At 33.9% G+C, this 8,872-nt stretch overlaps 1 long non-coding RNA gene across 1 annotated transcript; it reads left to right on the forward strand.

Moving 5' to 3' along the window:
- The first annotated feature begins 3,334 nt into the window (after window positions 1-3,334).
- LOC120175059 lies at window positions 3,335-4,230 on the forward strand. Its single transcript, XR_005521225.1, has 4 exons — window positions 3,335-3,362; window positions 3,489-3,584; window positions 3,976-4,071; window positions 4,179-4,230. It is a non-coding gene; the product is annotated as an uncharacterized LOC120175059 (long non-coding RNA).
- Window positions 4,231-8,872: the final 4,642 nt, after the last annotated feature.

Genomic DNA, 8,872 nt, shown 5'->3' on the forward strand with positions numbered 1-8,872 from the left:
AACAAGAAAGGAAAAGAATAATATTTTATAAACACGTCCAAATATATTTTTCTTCCCAATATAAGGTATATTCTTTTTATTTTTTAAAACATTACCAGTGTATAGTTTTAAATTATAGTTTGCAATATAACGTAATGATCATATTTTAATATCTTTAAATTTACTATAATATTGTAATTGTATCTATAATTTAAAAATTATTATAATTTTTGAAAAATAAATTATATCCAAAATAATCATTATGTGTTAAATAAAATCTGTGAATATTAATCAAATATTTAAAATATGTTGATCAAATATATAAAAACTTATAATATAATAAAATATAAAATATACACATAATAATCAAATATAGTAAATTAACTTCTGTTATTATCGAGATTAACAAATATATTCGAAGTAAATATGTTTACTATTTCTTATGATAATCTTGTATTAAAAAGAAAAAAACATTAAAATTTAAGATAATAAGAGGGTTTTCTAAAAAAAAATCTAGTAGTTCTCTCCCCCTCTCCTCTTTCTATTTTTTATTTATAGTTTGTGTCAATTTTTATAGATTAAATCAATTTTTATAGATTAAATCAATTTTTTTAATTTTATTTAAGCGACAACATCGATTTTTTTACTAGTTATCGATTGACGATTGTCTTTTCTCTTTACTTTTTAATTTTTTTAATAAGAATAATGTCTTTGCAAAATGTTTATTCCTGTCTTCATGACACTTTGCCTTTGTGACACGTTTTTATCTATTTTTAGGTAGTTTTCGTTTTTTTGCCGTTGATTTCGTTTATCTTTTTCTCATGATTAGATTTGACATCGTCACAACTGATCAAGATGAGTCTTATTTGTTATCATGTTGATCTTCCCTGCTTTGGACCCTCACGTTGATTTGGATACGCGTTTTGCGCTAATGCATGAATAGTTTTCTCACGTAGCTTGACTGCTTTGTGATTTGTCGGTGATCTTTCAGTAGTTTCATCATTTTTTGTGGTTTGTTTGCCGATGCAGTTAAATTTTTTCGTATATTTATTTTGTTCGGGCATTAGTTAAGTTTTTTAACTTTTTTTATGGTCCTTGTTTGATATCTTAAATAAAATTTAGTTTATGTTTACGCAATTATACTTATAAATCTTCATTGTAATTCTAGATATTTTCGTGACTTCTATAAAAAAAAGATAAAAGAAAATCATTATACATTCTAAAATTCAACTCTATTTTAACTCAATTATATTGTAAATCCAGTTTGAAACGAAATTTCAAAGTAAAATGTAACTTTATAAAATTCAAAATAGGTCCCTTTAAGTAAATTGATTGGTTCGGTCAGAGGTATAAACGAATAGAACATTTGAATGTTCGGAATAAATATTGTTTATTAAAAATAATAAATAAATATGGATAAATTTTATGTTTATTTAATAAATGAAAGAAGAGTATGTTTGCTTTGTTTATATTCACGAATAAATTTGTTTCAAAGAATCAAACACGAACATTTAAAAATATAATTAATTTAATGTGATTACAAGTGGTAGTATCTATTTTAAAGATTCACGATCATTTGAAAATGAAATCTCAAATACCCTATAGTCGTTGATGGTTAAAACTAAACCCTCTAAAAATAATAAGCATTCGTTTAATCACCAAAGCCGTTTTTTAGTAACTAAAAAGTTTAGGTCAGTAGTGACTTCTCAGTACATGGTTAAAGTATACGTAAGACTCAATTGGAATTAAATAGGAATTTCTCATTAACAGTGAAGATGGTAGGATTCGAACTTACCCTTACAAGTAGGAATAGGCATGGGTCGAGTTTTTGGTCCACTCGACCTGACCAAAACAAGTTTTCACCCGACCCGATATATAACTTAAAAACACGACCCGACCCGATACGAAATAATACAAATATTTTTATTTAATAAAAACAATGACTTAATTTAAAAAAATAATATATATAGAGTGTATTATTGTAATTATTCATAAATATTTAAGGTAAATTCATTTTTTTCGGGTCAGGTCGTCAGGTATTTTTCACCCTAAACCTGAACCGACCTGACCGAATATCACATTAAAAAAAACCTGACTCGGACTTGATTTTTTTTATAAAAATGACCCTTAATTTTAAAAAAATATATATATATATAGAGTGGTATTATTGTAATTATTAAATATTTAAGGTAAATTACATTTTTTTTCGAGTCAGGTCGGTCAGGTATTTTTCACCCTAAACCTGAACCGACCTGACCTGAACCTGATTTTTTTATAAAAATCCGACCCTTAATTTTAAAAAAAATAATATATATATATATAGTGATATTATTATAATTATTCATAAATATTTAAAGTAAATTGACCCAAACATCACATTAAAAAAAATCTGACTCGAACCTGATTTTTTTTTATAAAAAATCCGACCCGATCGAGTCGGGTCAAAACCTTCGAGTCCAACGCTCATCCCTACTTACAAGCCTAAATTTCATAATCTCACCCACCTGTATCCACAGTCGTTGACATCGTTAAAGTGGTTTAATTCATGCTTAAAAATAAATTAATAAAAACAAATACCAACCAAACATTAACCTCCTCGAAAATAAACCTACACAAATAGAGTGTCTCAGTGGTTTGACCCTCCCAGGTCCGAAGCAAAAGTCTGAAAGCAGAGGAGAGACGCAGGGCAGCAGTCCAAAAACACCAAATCAAACACTGCAGAAAAGCACAGAAAGCAAAGCAAAAGGAAATGGCTTTAAGTGGATTCGGATGCTTAAAGATTCAAGAGCGTCTCTTGAGCAGAACAGTATGCGGTTGCGTTTCTCACTCCAGGGAATCCGCCCTCTGCCGCCGCCATTTCTCCCCGCAGGTCAACCGTCTCTTTTTCCTCTCCTTCCAATTCCAAGGTAATCTCTCCTCTCTCTCTCTCTCTCTCGGAATTTCATTTCTTTTGATACCTCAATTAAAATTTGAATCTCAGTTTGTTTAAAGTTGTTTTAGAACTCTGGATCTTGTCATCCTTGATTCACGAGGTTAGGAATTTTTAGAACTTGTTTTCGGAATTAGGGGAAACTTCACTCTTCAGTGCTAAGAAACAAAATGCAATGAGAAGTGGATTCAGATTTATAATTTTAGTGATTGAAGTTAGCTCAGCTAGATAGAAGTACATAATTGGTTCCGAAGTTTATTGATTGTTTTCTTTTAAAACTCGTTTATTAGCATTTGTTTCGGATTTTTTGGATATAATTAGTGATATATTTGAATATATTTGATGAAATCAGGATTGTGGTGAATGAGAAGCAGAGCTCCTCCTCTGTACAATCAGCGGCAGTACGCCATTTGGAAGGGTCCGTTACAAAGCTCAAGGCCTTCGCTTTGCTGTGGTCAGTTTTACCTTCAATTGCTATCTGCAAGTACAAAGCAAAGATCGAATACCCTTCTATTTCATTTTTTATGTTTGTTGATTCCATACTATTATTACTATGTTGATTTTTTATTACATTTCAAAGGTTGTCGCCCGTTTCAATGAGATTGTGACAAAGCTGCTACTGGAGGGAGCTCTGGAGACTTTCCGCAAGTATTCAGTTAATGAAGAAGACATTGATGTGTGTAACAACCACTAACCAGCCTCCTACTTTTTATGCTAAAATGAAAGCCTTCTTAATATAATGTTATATAACATATCTCTATCTCGGATTACATGCCTGGTTTTCTTGTAATTTATCTACACACCTGTGCTTTCTTTGCTACCCGCTGCAAATGATAGCAATTGTTTTGACTTATTCAGTTCAAAGACTAGGATATAGGGTAGGATATTTCTAAGCCCGCATTGATGGCATCACTATCGAAGTCTTTGTCTTCAATGATCCATGATTTGCTCTGTATCATCTTACTTGCAACTAGCCCTTTTCAGCATATGAATCTTTGGCCAAATCCTTTCATTAACGTTTAGCCAACTTTTAGGATGGATTGATCATTTCACCACTTTCTTATCAGGTTGTCTGGGTCCCTGGTAGTTTTGAAATTGGGTTTGCTGCAGAAAAGCTGGGCAAGTCTCGAAAGTATCATGCAGTTTTATGCATTGGGGATGTGGTATGATTTCTTACATGTTCCTTGGGAATTTCTCATATAAACTTTAGCTGCTCACCGGAAGTCCTTTCTATGCTATTGCTGAGTAATTTTGTTAATCCTGCCAACAGATAAAAGGAGATACTCTCACTATGATGCCGTGGTTAATTCTGCAACACTGGGTGCTTTCAGCTGGCTTAAACTCAGGTCAGACCCATTTCGCTTAAAATGCTACCATGGTATTATTGTTGGCACCTCACCTATAAATTACCACAGCAAATACAATTTCATTGATCAAAAGCTATATCTCGATTTTTCTTGCTTATTCAGGCAAATCCTAGACATTTTTTATACCTCAATATTTATAGATTGGCTGAAGTTATAAAGAACTTTGTTTGATATGCTTACAATTCTTTGACTGCAAATATACCTCTTTAGTATCTGCTCTTTCAAACTAACTCATACTTTTCAGCATATGTTCTAAATCTTGCGGATTTTACTCTTACCTGTCTACATAATGGTATCATGGTAATCGTTTAATCACAAAGTTCATTATTTTCTCCTAATTGTTTCAATTAGACAACACAAGGAAACATTGCAAGATTATATTCTTTTGAAAAGTTGAAAATTACCATCCTTTCAAAACTGGGAGGAAAACATTACGGGCAGTTGTCAAAAAGATCTGCATCGATCATGCCCTAGATACACATGGAAATATGGAATGTATCATGTATCTTTCCTTAGTTTCAAATTTTTTTATTCTTGATTGAAGCTGCAGCTTATCAACTTTGCAGGTGTTCTTGTATATTTGGTGTTTTGACTTGCGATGACATGGACCAGGTAGGAGATGGATCAAAGATCATTTTGTATTAAGAACTATAGGTTTTCTTGTTAAGTGATGTAATGTTGGACAACTATAATGGGTCACCCCTCTAGCTTCTTCACATGTGAGAGGGAGAGGAAATTCTCGTTACGCTTGCATAGGTTGTGCAGACCAACTACCAAGTGACAGAACGCGGTCTAGTGCGTGTGATTGTCATTTACTTTGGAATGGTTTCGAGATGATATTCGACTACGAGAGGGGGTGACGTTTTTATAATTAAAGAATAAAATGACTAAGTGTGGAATTTTGTAATTGTTTCATTTGGCATGACTGCAGGCATTAATCGAGCTGGTGGTAAATAGCATCATACAGGATAAAGGCATTGATCCTTGTGTTAATTGTCTCATTGGAAAGCCTTCATCCATGGATAAAAAGTGTTCAAATCAAGTAATTCTAAACTCAGAAGTAAGACAGTGGGCTGAGGACTTACAAAGACAAGAAGGAAACAGTCTGTAGGATGATTATGTATCTGACTTGGCCAGTTATGCCCAGTTTCGCTAAAAAGAAATTATATGCAAGATTTGCGAAGTATTTGGGAAAGTTGGGATTCAAACAAAAAATTGCAGTTTTATCAGACTTACGGAGACATCCCATATTTGCTCTATGTCGAAGTTGATGATGAATTACTCAGAGCCCTAATTCAATTCTGGAATCCAGGGTACAATTGCTTCACTCTCAATAAAGAGGACTTGGTCCCTACTATTGAAGAGTACACAACTTTGCTACATATCGAAGGGGCTTTGGAGAATCGAATCTATTCAAAGTCAATTAAAACTCAACCCTTTCGAGTTAAATTAGCAAAGATTGTCGGGGTACGAGAAGAATGGGTGGCATCCCGTACAAAACAAAAAGGCGAAAGCGAAGGCATTGCTTGGACCAACATTAAAGAACTTATTCAGAGCCATCCAGATACTAAAGTAAAATTCGATCTATTTGCTCTGAGTATGTATGGTATGGTCATCTTCCCAAAAGTATTGGGATATGTTGAAGCTGCAGTGGTAGATTTGTTTGAACAGCTACCGAAAAAGATTAATCCTGCTTCTGCAATTCTAGCAGAGACCTTCAGATCGTTAAATGCTTGTAGAAAGCTAGGAGGTGGACGATTCTCAGGGTGTACCCAGTTGTTATATGTTTGGATCCGTAGCCATTTTTGGAGGACAGAAAAGGTTTTATACCGACGCTTTAATACAGATTACTCACCATTAAAAGAATTTCTGGAGCAAGAATGGCCGAAAGAAATTAAGAAAGATATGTGGATTAATGCCTTTCGAAATCTGCAAAGCAATGACGTTGTTTGGCGAGCCCCATGGCAAATCCAAAGGGAATTCTTTTATAAATGTGGTGATTACAATTGGATAATGTTGCTCGGATTATGGGGAGGAATTGGATATGCACCACTTCTGGTCATAAGACAGTATGAAGGTCGTCAATTTGTACCTGTCACCGCTAGATTACATTCATCTGAGTTCGCATTCCACAGCAAAAATTATAAAAGAAATATCATGGAAGCCGTTACAGCTTGGAAAACAACTTTTTGTATCCGAGCTAAAGCAGCAAAAGAAATGCTAACTCCTGATTATGAGGAATGGAGATCTGTCAGGAAAAATGAAAATATTCCTCTACCAGATCAAAATGAGGATATCTCTATGGAAGATCGCATTAAGGTGGTTCTATCAGAAATTGAAATCCTGAGAGCTGAGTTTGAAGCAGAAAGAGAAGGATGGTCAAGAAAATTTGAGCAAATGAGACGAGATAAAGCTATGTTGGGTGTTGATATTGACTTTCATTCATCACAATGTGCAATGTTGAGAGAAAACAAAGAAAAAATTGATGGTGAATTTAGAACATTAAAGAAAAATTACCAAGTTATATAAATCCGGAAAGCATCAGGACCAAGCCAATCAACGGTACAGATGACCAGAGAGTTGAACATCGAGAAAAGTCTAGTTGAAGATCTGAAAGGAAAGAATAGCCGTCTACTCAAAAGCCTTGAGAAAGGAAAGCAAAAAATGGAAGATTTTGAGGTCGACAAAAGAGAGCGAATTATAAAACACAAGGCTGAACACCGCGAGATCATGAAATAAATGCAAAGAGAAAGGGATCGAGCCAAAGATTTAGAAGAAATGAAGAATGACATCTTTGATAAATTTGAAGGTGAGAAAATATCATGTTCAAGGGATTTGAATCTGAAATGAACCAGCTGATTGCTGAACTTGAAGTCAGGGGCCAAAAGATTGAAGAGTTCAATATTGAAAAGAAAAAGGGAGTTGGAAAAAGAATTTCAACACCAAAATTGAGGTAGAGCAAGAAGTGGCTAGCAATTGGATGCAAAGATGCAGAACAAGAATGTTCAAATCCAGAAGATTAATCAAAGAACGCAAGAAGCACGAACAAAACTTGAAGAAGATCTGGATCAGTCTAGAAACAAAAACTCAGAGTTTAACGCTTACATTTTGCAACTTGAAGAATCATTATTTCAAGAAAAGGTTCGTCTAGGACCTAATGATCTCAAAGAAAGTAATGAGGAAAGTGCTTCACTGCGAAGACACATTAGTGATCTTGAAAAAATTCTGTACAATTGTCAAGTTAGAATCACTGAGTTAGAGCAAACTCTTGAAGGAACGAATGAACAATGGCAAAAGTCAACTGATTTCTATGTTGAAAGAAGTGAAGAAAGAAGTAATATGGTGTTCGAGGCCATGGTACAAATGACGAAGTGCTAGATATGTTGGGGAACTAGCTGTTGAAGCCAAAATAATTGAGCATCACGTTGATCCAGTTTCTAAGTGCGGAAAGAAGGTGTCATGGTTAATGAAAGAAATTATAGAGCTTAATAGGAAAGCTACGCCTTATCTGTAGTTATGAACTATTATAGAGAAACTTTTGTATGCCGATGAAAGTTGTTCTATGACAGTTAACTTTTTGGGATCAATACCTTTTTTGCATACATGCATTTTGCATACATTCATTATTCATTTCATGATTTTCTTTATGTATAATTTTTATTATTAAGATAAAATTCATTAATTAAAATTTGGAAAAAATAATATCAAAAGATTTTTCAATCGCAGTTATTCTGGCCAAAAGAGAAATACAACATCACTACGGTACTAGACAGCTACTAAGAGAATTATGGAGGATAAAATACAACGTATTGAGGAACAGCATATAAAGAACAAGCAGAAATGAGAATGAAGCTGGAGAAAATTGAAGCCAGTATTGCAAATTCACAAGACAGCATGATGCAGAAAATAGAGACATGTTTTAAAAGGCAGGCTATCATTGGAAAAATATGAAAATCCTGTATCTTTCGACCAAGAACCTATGTATCCTTTAGGTTTTCCACCAGAACCAATTTATCACTCTGGTACTACACCTATACAAATCAATGCTCGTACATCAGTATTTCAAGAAGCCAAACCACATGAAAACCGACAAGTGGATCCTGCATCTTCAAGCAAAAATCCACTTATATCAGATGTGAAAATAGGGGATTTTAATGTTGAGCATCTAATCCCAGATTTGAATGAACTAAATGAGAAAGAAAAAGTAAATGAAGAATTAACCAGACAGATCAAGAGCTTAGAGGAACGAATTAAATCCGTGGAAATAACTGAATCATTTTATGGGTTTGACGCTAGTGAGTTGAGTTTGGTTCCAGACCTAATCCTCCCCATCAAGTTCAAAGCTCCCGAATTTGATAAATATGACGGTACTACATGCCCTTCATCCCACGTTACTATGTTTTGTCGCAGAATGGCAGGATATGTGAAAGACGAGAAATTGTTAATTCACTGCTTTCAGGATAGTTTGACAGGACCAGCTTTAAAATGGTATACTCAATTGACCAAAGCCAACATTAGATCCTGGAAAGATCTGGCTAAAGCATTCTTAGAGCAGTACCGCCACGTAACAGACATGGTCCCTGATAGATGGACGCTC

Source organism: Hibiscus syriacus, unplaced genomic scaffold (genome assembly GCF_006381635.1).
Source record: "Hibiscus syriacus cultivar Baekdansim isolate YM2019G1 unplaced genomic scaffold, ASM638163v2 tig00112159_pilon, whole genome shotgun sequence".
Classification (NCBI taxonomy): domain Eukaryota; kingdom Viridiplantae; phylum Streptophyta; class Magnoliopsida; order Malvales; family Malvaceae; genus Hibiscus; species Hibiscus syriacus.